Genomic DNA, 23,088 nt, shown 5'->3' on the forward strand with positions numbered 1-23,088 from the left:
TTGTATTCAGCATATGAGATTATTATGATATTCAGATATGAATATGAGCATGCTTTGTTTACAGACTGATAGGCATTGCATTTAAGATAGGAGAGTCGTTGACAGCCATTGTCAACTATCTAGATGTTCGGTGTATCTCAGCTTAGGAGCAGCCTCGACTCCTATTGCAGCCATAGATACAGCTCAGACCGAAGTCTAGGAATAAGACGTACAGTCACCTCGATTGGTAGGGTAGGTGACAGCCATTGACGTCTTATTCACACGGGATCCCTAGAGTTATAGTCGAGTCGAGTCTAGACATGATTTGATTCGCATTGCATGTATATACGTTTGTCATTCATAATAGCATGTTTCATGTTTAGATTGATTATATGCATGTATACATGTTTATACTGGGATTTGTTCTCACCGGAGTTTCCGGCTGTTGTTATGTCTGTATGTGTGCATAACAACAGGTGGGGCAGGATCTGGGTCACGCAGAGGATGAGAGACGGACATAGCGTGGTGATATCGGGCAGAGCAGAAGAAATAATAGTTTTACCAGTGCCTTGTACTATATTTACTATTAGTTGTTGAGTAGAAATGGAACAAGACATGTTTACACTTTGTGTGTATATGGTTATTGTAAATAAATAAAGAACTTATGCTTGTTTAATTACATTTGAGTAAATGTAAAAGCGAAAAATTTGACCCACTTTTTATGTTAACGATCCATTGAATCCCAAGAAAAAGAATTAGAGCCCGGGTCCCCACAACAGGTGGTATCAGAGCTGTAGGTTCTGTAGACTGAAATAGAGTAGAATGAGCGGGGTAGATCGAGTCATCTTCCTTGCTTTTGTGTGCTAGCATGATTATTGCTTTCCCTATTATGTGTTGTATTGTATCTGATGTGATTTCAGCGTGTAATAAATTGAATCAGAACCTATTCTGGATCAGAGGTAAATGATCAGAGGAGGACTGAAACAGTTGTATAGCTTGTATACTAAATTGTTTGAATATCAGATACATGCCTCCTCGAAGAGCAGCAGTTCCTCTACGACCATTAGCGCCAGAACAGGGGAGCACATCTAGTGATCCGATGGATGTCACTGCTACGCCTATGGAGACTCTATTAAAGCGATTTCAGTCTTTCCGACCACCGACCTTAAAGGGTACAGAAAATGCTATTGATTGTGAAAGCTGGTTGGAGGATATCGAAATGTTATTCGAGTCTCTAGGATACAGCGATGAGAAACGAGTGAAACTCATTGGCCATCAACTGCAAGATGTGGCTAAGTATTGGTGGGTGAATATAAGGAAAGCACTAGAACAGCGTGGCACTGAGGTTACATGGAAAGCATTCAAGACCGAGTTCTATCAGCGATTCTTTCCTGTATCCTACCGTAAAGATAAAGGCGCTGAATTTGCAAACCTGAGGCAAGGGCAATTGAACATTGTAGAGTACGTTGCTAAATTTTCTTCTTTGCTTCGCTTTGCACCCCATGTTTCAGGAAATGATGAGGCCATGGCAGATCAGTTTATAAATGGCCTGAATCCAGATATCTTTACGTTGGTCAATACTGGGAGACCCGATAATTTCTCGGATGCATTGAATCGTGCCAAAGGAGCTGAAGCAGGATTGCTTAGGCAACGGAGTGCTCCGTACGTTGCACCGAGTCCGAGACCGCCACTACCTCCATCTCAAGTTCCTTCTCCTCGATTCGAAAGTGGTGGTAGCAGTAGTGGACGCAAAGATCAGTTGAAAGCAAAGGGCAAACAGTTTAAAAGGGCAGGGAGCAGTTCTTCGAGCTCCAGCGGGTCAAGACAGAGAGGTTTTGGCCAGAATTTAGAGGTGACGAGTGGATATTGCGGTACTTGTGGAGGTAAGCATGCCACAGAACAATGTCAGGGAGTATTGGGTAAATGTAATATATGTAAGCAACCGGGACATTATGCCAAGGTCTGTCCTCAGAAAAGTGGTGCATCGAGATTTCAGGCTGCAGGGTCGTCTGCCTCAGTGACTCAGCCTGAGAGGCAAGCTTCATCAGTCCATTCCTTTCAGCCACCACAAGCACAGAACCAGCCTCGAGCCAGAGGTGGTCATACTGGGAGTCAGCCTCAGAGACAACAGGCTCAGGTGTTTGCCTTGACTGAAGAGCAAGCACAGGATGCCCCAGATGATGTCATTGCAGGTAACTGTTCCCTTTGCGGTTATCCTGCTTATATATTGATAGATACGGGTGCATCGCATACATTCATATCAGAACGATTTGCATTATCGCATTCATTGCCTGTTGAGTCTTTGTTAGATGTCGTGTCTATTACTTCTCCGTTAGGAAGTGGATTAATATCGGTGACTACGGTTAGACATTGCATCTTACAGTTTGAGGGTCATGAAATTGATCTAGATTGCATAGTACTTGGGCTAGCTGACTTTGACTGTATAGTGGGTATTGATATGTTAACAAAGTACAGAGCCACCGTGGATTGTTTTCACAAGATTGTCAGGTTCAGACCAGAAATGGCAGAGGAGTGGAAATTCTACGGTAAGGGTTCCAGATCTCGGATTCCCTTGATTTCGGCTTTGTCCATGAATAAATTATTGCAGAAAGGAGCAGATGGGTTCCTTGTGTATGCTGTAGATGTACAAAAATCGAGCCCGACATTGGCAGATTTGCCAGTTGTACGGGAGTTTGCAGATGTGTTTCCAGAGGAGATTCCAGGGTTACCTCCGGTGCGAGAGGTAGATTTTAGTATTGATTTGATTCCAGGTACCACTCCTATTTCGAGAGCTCCGTATAGGATGGCACCGATAGAGTTGAAGGAATTAAAGGCACAGTTGGAAGATTTGCTAACCAAGGGATATATCAGACCTAGTGTATCTCCTTGGGGCGCTCCGGTACTTTTTGTGCGAAAGAAAGATGGAGCGATGCGGTTGTGTATAGATTACCGGCAATTGAATAAGGCAACGATCAAGAACAAATATCCTTTGCCTAGAATTGATGATCTATTTGATCAGTTGCAGGGATCCTCTGTGTATTCTAAGATTGACTTGCTATCCGGATATCATCAACTCAGAGTTCGAGATGTAGACATACCAAAGACAGCATTTCGAACCAGGTATGGACATTACGAATTTATTGTCATGCCTTTTGGTTTAACAAATGCTCCTGCGGTATTTATGGGATTGATGAATCAAATCTTTCAGAGGTATTTGGATGATTTTGTTATTGTCTTTATCGACGACATTCTGGTGTATTCTAAGAACAGAACTGAGCATACAGAACATCTCAGGATTGTGTTGCAGACACTGAGAAATGAGAGATTGTATGCCAAATTGTCAAAGTGTGAGTTTTGGTTGAATCGAGTTGTCTTTTTGGGACATATCATATCTGGAGATGGTATTTCTGTAGATCCGAGTAAAGTGGAAGCTGTGATTAATTGGCCGAGACCGACTTCTGTGCCAGAAATACGCAGTTTCATGGGTCTAGCAGGATACTATAGACGATTCATCCAAGACTTCTCCCGTATTGCCAAGCCAATCACCCAATTGACACAGAAGAATGCGCCATTCATATGGTCTGAGGAATGTGAGTCTAGCTTTCTATAATTGAAGAAAAAGTTGACCAGTGCACCTGTCTTGATGATTCCTTCAGGTACGGGTGATTTCGTTGTATATTGTGATGCCTCTCACAGAGGTTTGGGATGTATTCTTATGCAGCGAGGTCATGTGGTCGCATATGCCTCAAGACAGTTGAAGACTCAGGAGACTCGATACCCCATTCATGATCTTGAATTGGCGGCTATCGTATTTGCACTGAAGATTTGGCGTCATTATCTTTATGGCGAGAAATTCGAGATCTATTCCGACCATAAAAGCCTCATGTATCTGTTTTCTCAGTCAGAGTTGAATATGAGACAGCGTAGATGGCTTGATCTGTTAAAAGATTTTGATTGCGAGATCAAATATTATCCGGGGAAGTCAAATGCAGCGGCAGATGCCTTGAGTCGAAAGTTATGTGCCTTATCCTTATCGACGATAGGTGTTACCAAACTCGTGGAAAATTGCTGTTTCTCTGGATTAGAATTTGATACAGACAGGAGGCCACTACGACTTACTGCTATTCAAGTTGAGCCTGATTTGATCAGGAGGATCAAAGAAGCCCAACGAACCGATCAGAATGTGCAAAGATCGATTCAGATGGTCAGAACAGGACATGTATCAGAATATCAGGTACGTGATCATGTTTTATACATCAATAACCGCCTCGTAGTGCCAGATGTTTCAGACTTGAGACATCAGATTATGTCCGAAGCACACTGCAGTCGGTTTAGCATCCATCCTGGTGGCAGGAAGATGTACAATGATCTGAAGACCCAGTTCTGGTGGAAGCAGATGAAGTCAGACATCGCAGAGTATGTGTCTAAATGCTTGAACTGCCAACAGGTGAAAGCCGAGAGGAAGAAGCCCGGAGGGTTACTTCAGAGTTTGTCTATTCCTGAATGGAAATGGGACCACATTTCCATGGATTTTGTGACGAAGTTACCCCGATCTTCCCGAGGCTGTGATGCGATTTGGGTCGTTATCGACAGATTGACCAAATCAGCTTGTTTCATCCCGTACAGAATGACTTACCGACACGATCAGATGGCGGAGATATATGTTCGAGAGGTAGTCAGATTACATGGAGTGCCGAAGTCCATCGTATCAGATCGTGATCCCCGGTTTACTTCACACTTCTGGCACAGTCTACAGCAGGCTTTGGGTACGACATTGCACCTGAGTACTGCGTATCATCCTCAGACAGATGGACAGTCAGAGCGGACTATCCAGACGTTAGAGGATATGTTGAGAACCGTGGTGCTAGATTTTGGCACTAGCTGGCAAGATTCCTTACCTCTTTGTGAATTCTCTTACAATAATAGCTATCAGACGAGCATTGAGATGGCACCGTTTGAAGCTTTATATGATAAGAAGTGCAGATCTCCGCTATACTGGGATGACATTGTAGAAGTACCGGAACTTGGACCAGATATGATTTGTGACATGACAGAGAAAGTGAAAGTCATTCAGAAGAGGATGAAAACGGCGCAAGACAGGCAAGCGAAATACGCCAACATCAGACGTAGACCGTTAGTATTTGAGCAAGGAGACAGGGTGTTTCTAAAGATTTCCCCATTCAGAGGCGTTGTCAGATTTGGCAAGCGTGGAAAGTTGTCTCCTAGATACGTTGGTCCTTACGAGATTCTAGAGAAGATTGGCGATCGAGCATATCGACTGGCCCTTCCTCCTTCTCTATCTGGGATACATGACGTCTTTCATGTATCGATGTTGCGTAAATACATGCCTGATGTTTCTCATGTCATTCGTCCTGACGAAGCTGAACTTGATCAGACTTTGAGCTATGTGGAACAACCGATACAGATTCTTGACCGGAAGGAAAAGAAGCTAAGAACGAAGACTATTCCTCTAGTGAAAGTCCAATGGAGTCGTCATGGCATTGAAGAAGCGACTTGGGAAACGGAAGCAGATATGCAACAGAAACATCCCGAGTTGTTTACATGATGTAAGTAATTTTCAGTCTTGATTACATTACTTGTCATGTATGTTTAATAATTGCCTACGATTTCGAGGACGAAATCATTTCTTAGAGGGGAGAAATGTAAGGCTCGAGATTTATTAATCTTCATCTAGGCGATATTTGATAGTGTGAGAGTGCATGACATTGCATGAGAAACACTAAGTAAAATGAGGGTAGGAAAGACATGAGAAAAGATGTGAAAGGTGAAGAATAAATGTAAAGGGCCGAAGCTATGGCGCATATGCACGAAGGAATGCGCGCATATGAATGGAAATTTCAGTAGCCTTGGCGCACATGCGCGAAGAAATGCGCGCACATGCGCGAGCAGGCCAGTGGCATTGGCGCATATGCGCGAGAGTAGTGGCGCATATGCGCGGAGCGTCCAGAACCATTGGCGCATATGCGCGAGTTTAGTGGCGCATATGCGCGAGTGCTAAATTTGCCGAGACAGTAGGTTCGGCGCATATGCGCGAGTAATGCCGCGCATATGCGCGAGACGTGTAATGCAAAGGATTAGCCATGTGTCTTGAATCATGCAAGATATATATACAAATGTCTCGATTTTTTCTTCATGTTTTCAGTAGGATTCGATAGTTTCAGAGAGAAAAGCTTCCAAAGTTTCTCCTTCACTTATAAGGGTGATTTTGCAAGATTTAGCAATCCAAACTTTGATCCGACTTCGGTTTTGAACTCCTATCTTCAGTATCTACAAAGTGATGTAAGTCTATTCGATTTCAGTAAGTTTGGAAATTCAGATATTGGGGAAATGAGAATATGATAGTTATATTGTGTTCTTGGCATATTGAGCATGATATATTTGTAAACGGATCAAAGAAAGGATATCATATGCATTTCCTATGAATTTCAGTATGATTTATGAATTGTTGGGATAGGATTTATTGTGTTTTGGATGGATATTGTATTGGGTTATGAATTAGAACGATTGAGAATGAGATAATGTTGATATCTGTTAAGATTTGATTGACCGGTATCGAGAATCACGTCGTTATGCCGTCAAATTGTATTGAGATCACGTAGTGACTTGTTTAAGTGTTGATTAGATTAAAGATTGATAGATTGTGTATCGACATTTCCATTTCAGATTCAGTTTGGCGACCGTGACAGCGATTCTACGACGAAAGGTATAAATCATGTTGTTTGGGAAGCCACAACTCAAATAAGACTTTATTTGAGTTTCCCAAACCAAAATCACATACTAGCATTGTTGTATTTGTTGAATCATGTTTATAAATTGTTTATAGAATTATATTCAAATGTTATAAAATGATTATGCTTTGATTATAGAATTGTATTCAGCATATGAGATTATTATGATATTCAGATATGAATATGAGCATGCTTTGTTTACAGACTGATAGGCATTGCATTTAAGATAGGAGAGTCGTTGACAGCCATTGTCAACTATCTAGATGTTCGGTGTATCTCAGCTTAGGAGCAGCCTCGACTCCTATTGCAGCCATAGATACAGCTCAGACCGAAGTCTAGGAATAAGACGTACAGTCACCTCGATTGTTAGGGTAGGTGACAGCCATTGACGTCTTATTCACACGGGATCCCTAGAGTTATAGTCGAGTCGAGTCTAGACATGATTTGATTCGCATTGCATGTATATACGTTTGTCATTCATAATAGCATGTTTCATGTTTAGATTGATTATATGCATGTATACATGTTTATACTGGGATTTGTTCTCACCGGAGTTTCCGGCTGTTGTTATGTCTGTATGTGTGCATAACAACAGGTGGGGCAGGATCTGGGTCACGCAGAGGATGAGAGACGGACATAGCGTGGTGATCTCGGGCAGAGCAGAAGAAATAATAGTTTTACCAGTGCCTTGTACTATATTTACTATTAGTTGTTGAGTAGAAATGGAACAAGACATGTTTACACTTTGTGTGTATATGGTTATTGTAAATAAATAAAGAACTTATGCTTGTTTAATTACATTTGAGTAAATGTAAAAGCGAAAAATTTGACCCACTTTTTATGTTAACGATCCATTGAATCCCAAGAAAAAGAATTAGAGCCCGGGTCCCCACACTTGGCCTACGTATTAACATATCATTGTATTCGTATTAGTCACAATTACTTCATTTCTTTCAACATTTCATATTCTCATCATTTAAAAAAAATTAAACATGTATATAATGTTTTTCTTTTAAACCAAGCAAGCAACACGTCTTTTAACGTTATCGTTCATCATAAAATTCCATAAACATGCAAAATAATCATATTAACATATAAAACAGCATTTAGGACACTGCCATGACATTTACTAATTTTCGGACGTAAAATTACCGTTTTACCCCCAAACGTAAAATTTCACGTTTTTGATATTTTCTTAATTCGGTTGACTCTAGACAATCCCAAATAATTATTTAAGCTTACGTTAAATTTCACATAATTTTATTTAGCTTAAATCGATGGCTTTTAATTAATCTTTAATTATAACATATTAATGCGTTTTAATCCCGAATTAAACCAAACTTTAATATAAAATTCTCAAAATTAAAACTTAGATTTTTATATTATTTTAGCCCTCGTGAACCACGATTCCGTGAACCATGTTTCGAATTTAAAACCAAAGGAGAAACCTTAATAAAACCAAAGTGCTAACCTCGAGCCATATTTAATTTTTACCAAGCCATGCTCGAGCTGGCCTGAGCCAACATCGAACCAGCCCTCGCCTTGACTGTTGTGAACCCTTAGCACCCCTAGGACCTGACCCTAGCCCCAACCTAAACCTCCCACATCAGCAGTATGCATCGGCCGAAAACTCCTCTCATGCTAGGACTCTACGTAAGGCTTGCTAGGACCCTAAACACTGGACCATACCCTGACCCAGCCCCTTGTGTACCCACTTAGGACCCTAGACACTTGACCTAGCCCAGCCCTAATCCCCTTGGCTGAGCCTAATCTCCCCTGCGCGCTGCTGTAAACAGGCGCGACTCCCCTTTGGCTCTCGGGTGGAGTCCTAGCTTGCTAGGACTTCTTCCCAGCCGAGACCCTCGAGTCCTAGCTTGGATAGGACTCCTTACCTGAATCAATCACGGCCCTAGCCTAGCCCTGGTTGCAACCAAGCCAAGTCATGCTAAGATTTCCCTTGAACCCGATCGCCCAAGCTACGAACACATGTTTCGGTTCTAGCTTTTGTTCTAATGTCGTGTGCAGTGTTTTGTGCATCTTAGGAGTCTATATTTCGTGTGAAACATGCCCATTTAATCCTATAACATGGCAGCCCCTTCATGTACATAAATATCATGTTTTTCGATCAAAATTCACACTTTAAAATTCATGTTGATGCATAAAAAGAAAATAGATAAAGTGTCACTTGTTTTTCCATGCAAAACATATTTAAACAAATATTATGTTGTGATGGATGAGTAAAGGGAAGAATATGGCGTGCCTTTGCATGTTTAACGCACGATTTAACGTCGACGAATCGAAGAACGACGACGAGGAGAACCTTATCTTGAAAACCTATGAAGCATTCGAAACTTCCTCCTTGTTTGATGCTTGTGTGTGCCGTGAGTATGAGAGGGAGAGAGTTTCAAACGTTTAAGGGAGTGGGGCGTGGGTTTGTGATTTAATTATGGAGAGTTTCAAACGACCCGAGGATGATACTTTTCGCACATCACGTTTCTTGAGTTTTGAGTAGATATGATCAGGTTATATATTTGTTACAATACGTTGGTTTTTTTTCAGGATTTTTACTTGGTTTTATTTTACGCACATTGACGGTCGAGTTGTCAATGTTTTTGAACCGCAGTAACTTAATTGTCATTGAATTACGATTATTTATAAAGAATGTATTTTTCAGTAGTAGTGCCTGCATGCATAATTTTGAGAATTTCGAAATATAGACTTGTTTTTTTTTCATAATTTTGAGAATTTTGAAACATAGACTTGTTTTTAAAAAAAATTAGTAGCATTTTTTTAGGTAGTAGAAGTTCCATTCATAGCATATGCATTGTGGGTCCCTTAGCTCCTAATCGTTATTACAATGCAATCTGATTAGGGTTAATTAATCACCGCGGGAAAACGAGTTTAAATTTTCTTTACAATGAGCCCAAGTCATTTTATTTTAATACTAAAAATAGTATCTCATCTCACGTCATAATCATGCCCACACGTAATTACAACCAATCACATACAAACATCTCATATCCTCGGGACATGTCCCGGTATATAGATACATATACATATATACTGGGAACAAGACATAAACATAAACCTCTATAGATACATATACATATATACTGGGAACAAGACATAAACATAAACCTCAGCCCAAGCTGTGGCTCCCACCAGAAGACTGTGGGGACCCGGACGCTAATCATCTTCTTAATCTTCTGTTGGGATTTAATTATCAATTCTGATAAACAGCGTCTAAAAATTTTTCTTTTAAAATATAAGTGCGGAAGGTAATGACATCTAAATAATATACATATCTGTATAAAAGTACAATAATGTACAACAGTCTTTCAATTAATCTAAGGTTCAACTACTAAAGTTCTAGTAATAAAACATATCTATATCCAAGTCCGGAATCACCATGATTCCTCGGGTGACCCCGATCTGACCCAGATCTTGTCCCACCTGTCTTGTCCCCGATCTTGTCCCACCTATCTTGTCCCCGATCTTGTCCCACCTCTAATAAAATCATCTTCTCTCATCATCTTCTGACCCCGATCTTGTCCCTCCTGTTGTCATGCACACATACAAAACAAGACAACAACCGGATAACTCCGGTGAGAATAAATCCCAGTATAAAACATGGTAAACATGCATATACATAAAGTAAATCATTAAATATTCTATCATGAATAAACTTAAAAACAATAGATTTCATAATCTATGAAATCAACTCCAAATAAGCATGCAACACAAATTAGTTAAACATGCTACTCAAATCAAATCATAAAAACATGATATCATAACTGAAAGCAATAACAATGGGTTTCATAGTCTATGAAACCACATCCATAAACGCATGCAGTTCTAGTCAAATCATGTCTAGACTCGACTCAACTATAACTCTAGGGATCTCAGGGTGAATAAGACGTCAATGGCTGTCACCTACCCTCCCACTCGGGGTGACTGTACGTCTTATTCCTAGACTTCGGTCTGAGCTGTATCGACGGCTGCAATAGGAGTCAGAGCTACTCCTAAGCTGAGATACACCGAACATCTAGAAGTCTGACTGTTTCTGTCAAACTTTCCTATCTCAAATGCAATGCATAACCATCTGTAAACAATGCATAATTATCTCAAAAGATTCGAATACAATTCTATAGACAAATCATAATCATATCAAAAGATAAACAATAAGTCTAGTATGTGATTTAGTTGGGAAACTCAAATGAGATCTGATTTGAGTTATGTCTTCCGAAATATCACATGAATTATACCTTTGTCGTCCCGGTCTGACGAAGACGAAGTCTCGAAGTCAAATCTGTCCATATCAATCTGATAATGACAAATCACATAAATACAATATCAGTATATATCTCAGTTCAGAATCTGTTCTGATCAATACTCAACTCGGTATACAATCTGATCCAAGTCAACAATATAACAATGAATCTCAATCAATATCATATCTGATCAATCTAAATCAATACTGATGTTTCAACGGCATAACAATACAATCTGAAAAACCCCGTCAATCTGAACATCCCAATTATAATACCAGCACTCATAATCTCAATATCGGTATATTCAAAATCAATAATATAAAATTCTGATATCAAAATCTTAGTCAATATCTTTCGAAAATCATAACAATTACAGAAACAGTCTGTTCTTTAATCTATCTTCAATTCTATAATGTCTACGGTAGTAGCAACACCATATCTGATTCGTATGCGATTCTAGCAACATCATATTTTCAAAACATCTTAAAACGTAACAAAACTTACGTCCTTGTGTAGCTCGAGTCTAGAGGAACACGGTACTGCGTTCGGATTCGAATTCTGATACACGGATATTTAAAAATCACAAATCTAAAGGCGTAAGGATTTTCTCTCCAAAAGCTTCGCCCTTTTCTGAATTTTTGAAGAATGAAACGTGCCATCCATCTCTATATATACTGCATGCAAATTCTGAAACGTGTCTAATTTTTCAAGCTGCATGTCGCACCGCAGGTGCGGTCATGTTTGCATCGCGGGTGCGCTGTAACCACGGCATGCTTATCATTTTCTGAAATTTACGACCGCGGGTGCGGTACCTCTTAGACCGCGGGTGCGGTCTTGTTCTTACCGCGGGTGCGGTGTGGCTTCTGTTAAATTCCCCAACTTTCTGTCCATGCACCGCGGGTGCGGTCATGTCTGGCACCGCAGGTGCGGTGATGCTTCGGCCTCACCTTCAAAATTCCATAATTGCATGACCGCGGGTGCACTCCTGTTCTGTGCGCGGGTGCGGTCTTGCAAACCTTATTTTCTCATGTCTTTTCTTCCCTCATTGCATGTCATGCATTCCCATATCTTCCGACTCTCACGTTAATGAAGATTAATAATCTTGGTTTATCAATTCTATGATTCTCGAGCATTACATTTATCCCCCTCTTAGATCTGAGTTCGTCCTCGAACTCATAAGTAATCAATTCAGATATATCAAGAGAAGTGTTTAATAGAGTTTAAATCAAAACTCATCTCAATGAACTCGTTCTGAAATCTCTTTCTTGTATCAACCTCTGATCTCAAATCTGAAATAAGACTTTATGAAGTATGCTATCATAATACTTCTTAAACTAACTCTGATAGAATTAATCTTGCCATGTTGGTTATACAACATCTATATAGACCACTCACAGTTCATAGCAAAACAATGCCAGTAGTTGTTATCTAGTCTGTTTATCCTAATCAAGGACATATGCAATCTTTAGCTTCAAATACCAATCGTCATCATCTGACGTTGTTTTCTTAAGTCCGTCTATTCTGAATTATCTTAATAGCTATTGTCATACAGTAATTTATACAATGACAATAAGTCATAACAACTAGTGCTAACATCCCGCACTAAAACTGCATAGTGCTAACATCCAGCACTAAAGCTGTACCAAAGTCTTCCAATATCTGGATAACCCATTCTGACTGCCTGTCAATCTGTGAAACAATCTAAGAGAGAGTTCATGATATATTCTATCACGAATACAAACTCAAGCAAACTCACAATCTGACATAATCTACTATGGCATTCTGATCTTTTCTGACCACTTCTTTGACACCGATCTGTGTCATTTGGTCATGTTTGTACGTTATCTGGTACAAACTGATAGATATAGATTGAACAATCTGTCAATCTTAATCATATCATATCACAATCTGTAAAAAAAAATGGCAGTAATGTCATTACGAAAGCCATAGAAATGTACTTCCATTTCTATTCCGAACTATACAATTCTGTAATAAATCTTCTGATTTCTATCTTTCTGTCTTTTCTGTTAGCAATTCAGACATATCAGTACAATTTCTGCTAACATTTCAATACAAATTCTGTCACAGCTGATCTAATCTGTCTATATCAATATTATCTGCTCGAATATAATATATTCTCAGTCACAAACATGACAACTGAAGCCAATACAACGCATTGCTGACACTATCTGTGATTTCAACTTCGAACTATTCGGCATAACAATCAGTTAATAGTAAAAATTAAAGAAGAAATACCTACCTGGTATTCGGCTCTGACTATCAATATCAATTCTGTTATACAATACTGAAACATTCTGATATCACAAGCTAGTCAATTTCATACAACCACAAAATCATATATCTGTTATTCTGATCGATGCTCCATTCTGATTATCAATCAAGCTCTGAACATTCTGATCGCATTTCTGAATAGCTGTACCTCTCGAAAATAACTCTGATACAATTGAACTGTATATATTCTCAACGGTTCACAACAATCTGTATTATCTACAAATTCAAAACAACAGTAATATCAAATCAGATACAAAATATCAGTAACCTATACAGATCTAGTGAGTTCAGTGAACTCATAAAACAACTAGTTCTAGTAAATATCTCCAGGTCATTCTGATCAGTTGCTATATTTCATCTGCAATTAAAATGTGCTCCCAACCAATATAAGATATCACGAATACTGATTTAGAACAATAACAATATTCAGCAGATATAAAGCAACAGTCGAATAAAATAATCTGTCAAATCAGACATAATAATTTCTGACATTTCTGAAATTTCTGATCTTCTGACATCGGTATCATTCTCAATCACTGATACCAATCTCATCTGTGTCAAGGTCAATCTGTATACTGATTTCAGATATCACTTACTCTGAATACAGTCTGTTTCAAGCGGAATTCTTATCTGAATAATTTCTGTATACAATAATCCTAATTCTCAGAATATTCACTACAATCTTCAAATATTCAATTCGGTATGTATTATTTTGTATATTCAGTATCATTCTGTACTGAATCTAACATACAAACAATACCTGATCTACATTCAATTTCTGAAGTCTATCTTTTTGAGATCAATAAATCTGAAATCTTATCTAGGCAAACATCGGCCAACTCATATATCACTGGCAAATCTGCCAATGCTAGGCTCGATTTCAGTGGATCTACTGAATACATAAGGATGCAATATGCTCCTTTCTGTACTAATCGAGTCATATACAATACAGATATCAAAGGAATTCTAAATCTAGAATCCTTATCGTGGTATCTCCACTGATCAGTCATCTCTGGTCTGACTCTTACCATTTCGGGAAAAATTCTACAATATGTCTGTACTTGTTCAGCATATACATATCAATAATGCGTTCAAATCAGAAAACACAAGTACATCATAATCTATCTCTATTTCATTCTCATCTTACTGTAGTATACAATATATACCGAAATCTCTGATATCAATATTTCCTCCACAAGCAAGGACATCAATACTACAGTACATACAACCCAACAGATACAGCATATCTTCATGCAAATCGGTCAAAGATATTCTTAACAAATGCATTAGTATATATCAATACATATGCAATAGAATCATAAAGAATAGTACCTGTTGTGAATTCTGGATCTGTATTTTCAATTGAACTCTGTTCCCTACAATCTTCGGGAACGCTTCTGGGGACAAACTTTAGCAAAGTGTCCCGGCTGTCCACAAATATTGCATCTACCAGTCACTCCCTGGCATTGCTCGGCGGAATGTCTCCCTCCGCAACTCCTGCAATACACTCCAGTATGGCTCGGACTAGAACTACTGGAACTCGAGGAACCACTCCCTAACTTCTTGAATGGCTTCTTCCGAGCCTTCAGCAAATCTTGCTTCCCACTCGTACTGCCGCGATCAATTCTGTGGGGACCCGGGCTCTAATTCTTTATCTTGGGATTAAATGGATCAATAATATAAAAGTGGGTCAAATTTTCGCTTTTTACATTAACTCAAATGTAACTAAACAACATCAGTTCTTTATTTATTTTACAACATGCAAACATAATATACAAACATAGGATACAACATTTCTTGTTTTAATCCATCCTCTGTAACTAGTAGTGAAATACAGTACAAGATAAAAGTAACTCTACTAGTCCATCTGCTAGGCCCGTGATCACCACGCTATGTCCATCGCTCATCTCTGTCGTGACCCAGATCCTGCCCCACCTGTTGTTATGCACACATACAGACATAACAACAGCCGGAAAACCGGTGAGAACAAATCCCAGTATAAACATGTATACATGCAATAAAACAATCTAAACATGAAACATGCTAATATGAATGTCATTCATATATAATCATGCAATGCGAGTCTAATCATGTCTAGATGCGACTCGACTAAAACTCTAGGGATCCCGTTGTGAATAAGACGTCACTGTCTGTCACCTACCCTACCAATCGTGGTGCTGTACGTCTTATTCCTAGATTTCGGCTTGATCTGTATCCGCGTCTACAATAGGGGCGGTGATCTTCCCCTAAGCTGTGATATCGCCGAACATCTAGTAGTCTGCCTGATCTCCAGACTGCCCTATCTTAATGCATGAATACAAAATCTGTAAACAAGCATAATGCAATGCTACATGATCTGTAAACAAAGCATAGCAAGATTTGCATATAAGTTCTATAAACAAATCTATAATAATCATAATCATATCAAGGTATAAACAATAAAACAAGTATGTGGTTTTGGTTGGGAAACTCAAATGTGATCTCATTTGAGTCATGATTCCCCAAACAAAACATATACTATACCTTTCGTCGTACAGTTGCTGTCACGGTTGACAATACGAATCTGAAATGGAAATGTTGATACAAAATCTATCAATCTCTTATCTAATCACATATATCCAAGTCACTACGTGATCTTGATACAATTTGCCGGCATAACGACGTATATTCTTAATACCGGTCAATCCCAATCTCAACAAATATCAACACTATATTATCCTCAACTCATACTCAAATCATATGCATAACACCATAGTCAAAATCGATATCTCTTATTCCTAAACATGCTGAAATTCATAAAAATTGCATATGATATCTGTTCTTCGATCTGTTTACGAATATTTCATGCTCAATACGTCAAGAACATAATATAACTATCATATTCCAATTCCTCTAACATCTAAATCTCGAAACATGCTGAAATTAAGTGAAACTTACATCACTTTGTAGCTTTCAAAGCAAGGAACACAATTCTTAACTCGGAATATGATTTGGATGGCTAAATCGTAAGATATCTAACTTTGAAGCTTGAAAGCCTTTAGAAGTTTTCGGTTCTGCCTGCTGGAAATGAAGAAGAAGATGATTCAGCTCGAATTCATATATATACTATGCCATGTGTCACGCTGAGAACAAAGGTGGATTTCTCGGAGGTATCACCGCGGGTGCGGTAATGTAAGGAACGCGGGTGCGCGATGGCTTCGGCAGAACGTTTAGTTTTTCCAAGTGATGACCGCGGGTGCGGTCTCAGCACCGCGGGTGCGGTCTAGTTCTACCGCGGGTGCGGTGTGGGTACGGGAATGTTACAAATTTCTGCTCATTGCACCGCGGGTGCGGTCTTGCACATCTAAAATTCCATATTTTCCCGCATCATTTCGCCCCGTCTGTTCTTGCGTTTCGTATTCAACTATCTACAATAATCTCAGGCATTACATTTCTTAATTTCGATCTATTCATATTCAATCTAGGGCATTACAAATTCTGAGAGGGGATGGCTGTGTCTGGGTTTGCTTCACACACAACCTCCCTAGCTGTCTAATCAGACTCGCCTCAGCTCTCTTCGCTCTACTCAGGATGTCAGCAAAATGGTAAGGTCGCTGCAGATTCATAAATTCAACTACCTCCGAATTCAACCCTCTGATGAACTGATTCGCTACAGCTTCATCATTCCCAATCCAATGAGGAGCAAAGCGCAGTAGAGTAGAGAATTTAGCCACATATTCTTCAATATTTAATTGACCTTGGCTCAAATTCTCAAACTATGCTTTCTTGTCCTCTCGGTACGAGGTTGAGAAAAACCTTCGATAAAATTCAGTTCTGAATATTTCCCACGAAATCACTGTACCTCTCTGTTCCCACATTCTTCTACTGGTAATCCACCAACTCATGGCGGCTTCTCGTAACTGATAAGGTACAATTTTAACTCTCTGTTCGTCTGTACAATCAAGTAAGTCGAGCAAGATTTCTATATCATCAAACCAGTTCTGACAATCTTCGGATGTCTCGATACCATTCAGAATCGGCGGCTGTAACAACTGAAATTCTTTCATCTTTTCTTCTAGCTGAGTTTCTGATGCATCTATCTGTTCAGACGAAGTAGTGCCCTTTTCTGAAATTCTTCGAGGCGGTATATCTGATAATCAAACAGATTAGTACATAATCTATACAATCTGTCTCAGCCCTCCTCTGATCATATACCTCTGATCCAGACTTGGTTCTGATTCAGGCTTAACAATTACATGCTGCAATCAACTCAGATAACAAACAACATGTAATAGGGAAAGCAATAAATCATGCTAGCACACATCAAATAAATCAACATTGACATAATTCTCATGCTAGCAATCACATGCAAGGAAAGAAAATTCAATCTACCCCCCTCATTCTCTTCTATCTCAATCTATCTCAGTCTAAAGGATCTATCAGTTCTGAAAATCTTAATCTAAAGGATCTATCGGCTCTGATACCACATGTTGTGGGGACCCGGACGCTAATCATCTTCTTAATCTTCTGTTGGGATTTAATTATCAATTCTGATAAACAGGGTCTAAATTTTTTTTTAAAAAATATAAGTGCGGAAGGTAATGGCATCTAAATAATATACATATCTGTATAAAAGTACAATAATGTACAACAGTCATTCAATTAATCTAAGGTTCAACTACTAAAGTTCTAGTAATAAAACCTATCTATATCCAAGTCCGGAATCACCACGCTAAAATCATCTTCTCTCATCATCTTCTGACCCCGATCTTGTCCCACCTGTTGTCATGCACACATACAAAACAAGACAACAGCCGGATAACTCCGGTGAGAATAAATCCCAGTATAAAACATGGTAAACATGTATATACATAAAGTAAATCACGAAATATTCTATCATGAATAAACTTAAAAACAATAGATTTCATAATCTATGAAATCAACTCCAAATAAGCATGCAACACAAATTAGTTAAACATGCTACTCAAATCAAATCATAAAAACATGCTATCATAACTGAAAGCAATAACAATGGGTTTCATAGTCTATGAAACCACATCCATAAACGCATGCAGTTCTAGTCAAATCATGTCTAGACTCGACTCAACTATAACTCTAGGGATCCCGGGGTGAATAAGACGTCAATGGCTGTCACCTACCCTCCCACTCGGGGTGACTATACGTCTTATTCCTAGACTTCGGTCTGAGCTGTATCGACGGCTGCAATAGGAGTCAGAGCTGCTCCTAAGCTGAGATACACCGAACATCTAGAAGTCTGACTGTTTCTGTCAAACTTTCCTATCTCAAATGCAATGCATAACCATCTGTAAACAATGCATAATTATCTCAAAAGATTCGAATAAAATTCTATAGACAAATCATAATCATATCAAAAGAGAAACAATAAGTCTAGTATGTGATTTAGTTGGGAAACTCAAATGAGATCTGATTTGAGTTATGTCTTCCCAAATATCACATGAATTATACCTTTGTTGTCCCGGTCTGACGAAGACGAAGTCTCGAAGTCAAATCTGTCCATATCAATCTGATAATGACAAATCACATAAATACAATATCAGTATATATCTCAGTTCAGAATCTGTTCTGATCAATACTCAACTCGGTATACAATCTGATCCAAGTCAACAATATAACAATGAATCTCAATCAATATCATATCTGATAAATCTAAATTAATACTGATGTTTCGACAGCATAACAATACAATCTGAATAATCCCGTCAATCTGAACATCCCAATTATAATACCAGCACTCATAATCTCAATATCGGTATATTCAAAATCAATAATATACAATTCTGATATCAAAATCTCAGTCAATATCTTTCGAAAATCATAACAATTACAGAAACAGTCTGTTCTTTAATCTATCTTCAATTCTATAATGTCTACGGTAGTAGCAACACCATATCTGATTCATATGCGATTCTAGCAACATCATATTTTCAAAACATCTTAAAACGTAACAAAACTTACGTCCTTGTATAGCTCGAGTCTAGAGGAACACGGTACTGCGTTCGGATTCGAATTCTGATACACGGATATTTCAAAATCACAAATCTAAAGGCGTAAGGATTTTCTCTCCAAAAGCTTCGCATTTTTCTGAATTTTTGAAGAATGAAACGTGCCATCCACCTCTATATATACTGCATGCAAATTCTGAAACGTGTCTAATTTTTCAAGCTGCACGTCGCACCGCAGGTGCGGTCATGTTTGCACCGCGGGTGCGCTGTAACCACGGCATGCTTATCATTTTCTGAAATTTACGACCGCGGGTGCGGTACATCTTAGACCGCGGGTGCGGTAACACCACCGCGGGTGCGGTCTTGTTCTTACCGCGGGTGCGGTGTGGCTTCTGTAAAATTCCCCAACTTTCTGTCCATGCACCGCGGGTGCAGTCATGTTTGGCACCGCAGGTGCGGTGATGCTTCGGCCTCACCTTCAAAATTCCATAATTGCATGACCGCGGGAGCACTCATGTTCTGAGTGCGGGTGCGGTCTTGCAAACCTTATTTTCTCATGTCTTCTCTACCGTCATTGAATGTCATGCATTCCCATATCTTCCGACTCTCACGTTAATGAAGATTAATAATCTTGGTTTATCAATTCTATAATTCTCGGGCATTACAAGTACCCTCTCCGGTCTCCTGATATCCTGGAGTACCTGCGCCATTGTCCACACACAAAGACAACAACAGCTCCCCTTGGGGGTGAGCGAAGCTCCGTATGGAACAACCAATCATATATACCACAGATATCTAAACAATGATATATCGTATGCAATGCGTGTATGTCGTGGAGGTATCAGGTCAAATGCCCATCCACTGAGCACATGTCAGAATCAATCGAATCGCTATCAAATCAAATCAATGCTCGAGCTGGCACACCGGCCGATATGGGAATACACGTATGATAGCGTCGGCAAAGCGCCATCAAATCGCACATCTCATATCCAATCATATGGGGCCACAATTGGCTATGCTTTACGGGTCATATAATACCGGCATAGCGATTGTGTTCACAAACCCCGGAATCCAATCCAATCATATCAAGGTATCCAAGGATCATAGCTCAACGTGCATGTCATGTATCGATGTATGCATAAAATGATGTGTGTTAACAAAACGTTCATTTCATACATCGATATTCAAATCTCAATGTCATGTATGCCACATCAAATCAACAAATAGGCATATAGACACGTATTCCAATCCAATCATATATCATATAATACAGATACCTGTCGTATGTTACCCGGTCGCAACATACCTCAATTCTTCGTTCCAGTCGATGTAGCTTGAAGATATCAGTATAATACTTTATCTACATCAATAACATACTCAAAAATCATTAATATGAGTTTCAAATATCATTTGAAACTTCAAAAATTCATATCAAATCGAAATCAGAACATAATTCAATTCCGACTTCAAAACTTAGTTTCTTGTCAGTTATTCTACCACATATATAACTGACACATAATTCTTCAATCTCAATCAAATGATTAAAATTCTCTAATTATAATAAATTGAGAATAATTCATAATAACATCACTATAATCATCTCTTCTTCGTTAAAATCATACACTATTCAATAATTTTCAATTCCAGTATGATTTAACAATTTATCGGATTTATTCCAAAAATCGACGAATTTCAAACATCACCAAAACTATGAAATTTATACCTCAAATCGAAGCCCTCGTTTCAAAGATCATAGATCTGAAGTCGGTTCGTCGATTGGATAAACCGATAGACCGTACGATCGAAAAGAAAAATCAAAAACTCTATTCCCCTTCGTCTCGCCTATCTACTGTCTCTCTGTATCTTAAATGAGTGGGTGGAATTCACGTATGAATTCCACCGACTCAAATTATTTTATTTTTTAATTTTAATTTTTTTTAATATTATATTATATTATATTATATTATTTATTTACGAAAATGCCATCAAAATAAATTGAATATTTTTCAACTTATTTACCAAAATGCCATCAAAGCTATTTTAGTCTCGGGGTCTCACATTTCTCCCCCTCTTAAAAGATTTCGTCCTCGAAATCTCAAACATCTTTATATACATAACATTGGCAAATATACATATGTCACCAGTTATAATACATATCAAAACTAAAATCAGAATAAGGATCAGAATACATAGAATACAATGGAACAGATGGATCAGCATCAAATAAATGCGGATATGCATCTCGCATTTTGCTTTCCAACTCCCACGTCGATTCTTCAACACCATGTCGTGTCCATTGTACTCGTACTAGAGGAATCGATTTGTTTCTCAATATCTTTTCCTTTCCCTCGCATGCCAAATCGAACAGTGCCTCTAAAGGGAGATATTTTCAAGAACACTCTGTCACCTTTCTGGAATTCCAAGGGTCGTCTTCGTTTATTCGCATAACTCGTTTGACGATCCTGAGCAGCTTTCATCCGCTGCCGAATCAACTGAACCTTATCGTTCATTTCTTGTATCATTTCAGTTCCAGTCAATTGTCTCTCACCAATTTCATCCCAGAATAACGGTGATCTACATCGTCTTCCATATAGAGCTTCAAACGGTGCCATACCGATACTCGTCTGAAAGCTATTATTATAAGAAAATTCAACCAATGGTAAGGCATCTTGCCATCCCATTCTGAAGTCCATCACAATTGCACGCAACATATCCTCTAAAGTCTGAATCGTACGCTCAGTTTGGCCATCAGTTTGAGGATGATAAGCAGTACTCATAGCCAAACGCGTACCCATCGCTTCCTGAAAACTACCCCAGAGTTTAGAAGCAAACCTGGGATCACGATCAGATACAATCGAGACTGGCACACCGTGCAGTCTCACAACATTTTCAATGTATAAACAGGCTATTCTATTATAAGGATAAGTCCGTTCATACGGAATAAAATGTGCAGATTTCGAAAGCCGATCAATAATCACCCAAATATCATCACAGCCCTTGGGCGAACGAGGTAAATGAGTCACAAAATCCATAGCAATATGTTCCCAATTCCATTTCGGGATTTCAAGACTATGGAGCAATCCTCTAGGTTTCATTCTCTCGGCTTTCACTTGCTGGCAGACAAGACATTTCGAAATAAACTCAGCAATGTCCTTCTTCATACGTTTCCACCAGAATTGAGGTCTCAATGTCAAATACATCTTCCGACCTCCAGGGTGAATACTGTATTTGCTACAATGTGCTTCTCGAAGAAGGGCAGATTTCAAATCAGAATCATCAGGAACTACAAGCCGACCGTTAAGTCGTAAAGAACCATCAGAAAAAATCTAAAATCCAGACTGATGTCCAGCAGATACAAGTTCTTTCGACTTTTGTATATGAGCATCGCTTCGTTGGGCCTTTCGAATCTTCGATATCAAGTTCGGCTCAATTTGCAATGCTGAGACAGTGACTGAATTCCAATTCAAGTGAAAAGTCCAACCAGAAGTACATATATCCTCATGTACCTTGGCGACACTGACAGAAGCTAAAACAAAATCATGAACTTTCCGGCTCAGGGCATCCGCAGTAACATTCACCGCTCCAGGGTGATATTGAATCTCACAATCAAAATCCTTCAGGAGATCCATCCACCTGCGTTACCTCATATTCAAATCAGATTGAGAAAAAAGATATTTCAGACTTTTATGATCTGAATATATAACAAACTTTTCTCCGTACAAGTAATGGCGCCAAAACTTCGAAGCAAATAAAATGGCAGCCAATTCGAGATCATGAACAGGATAACGTGTTTCATGAGATTTCAATTGACGAGACGCATAAGCAACCACCTTG

The sequence above is a fragment of the Primulina eburnea genome, chromosome 7 (genome assembly GCF_022965805.1).
Source record: "Primulina eburnea isolate SZY01 chromosome 7, ASM2296580v1, whole genome shotgun sequence".
Lineage (NCBI taxonomy): Eukaryota > Viridiplantae > Streptophyta > Magnoliopsida > Lamiales > Gesneriaceae > Primulina > Primulina eburnea.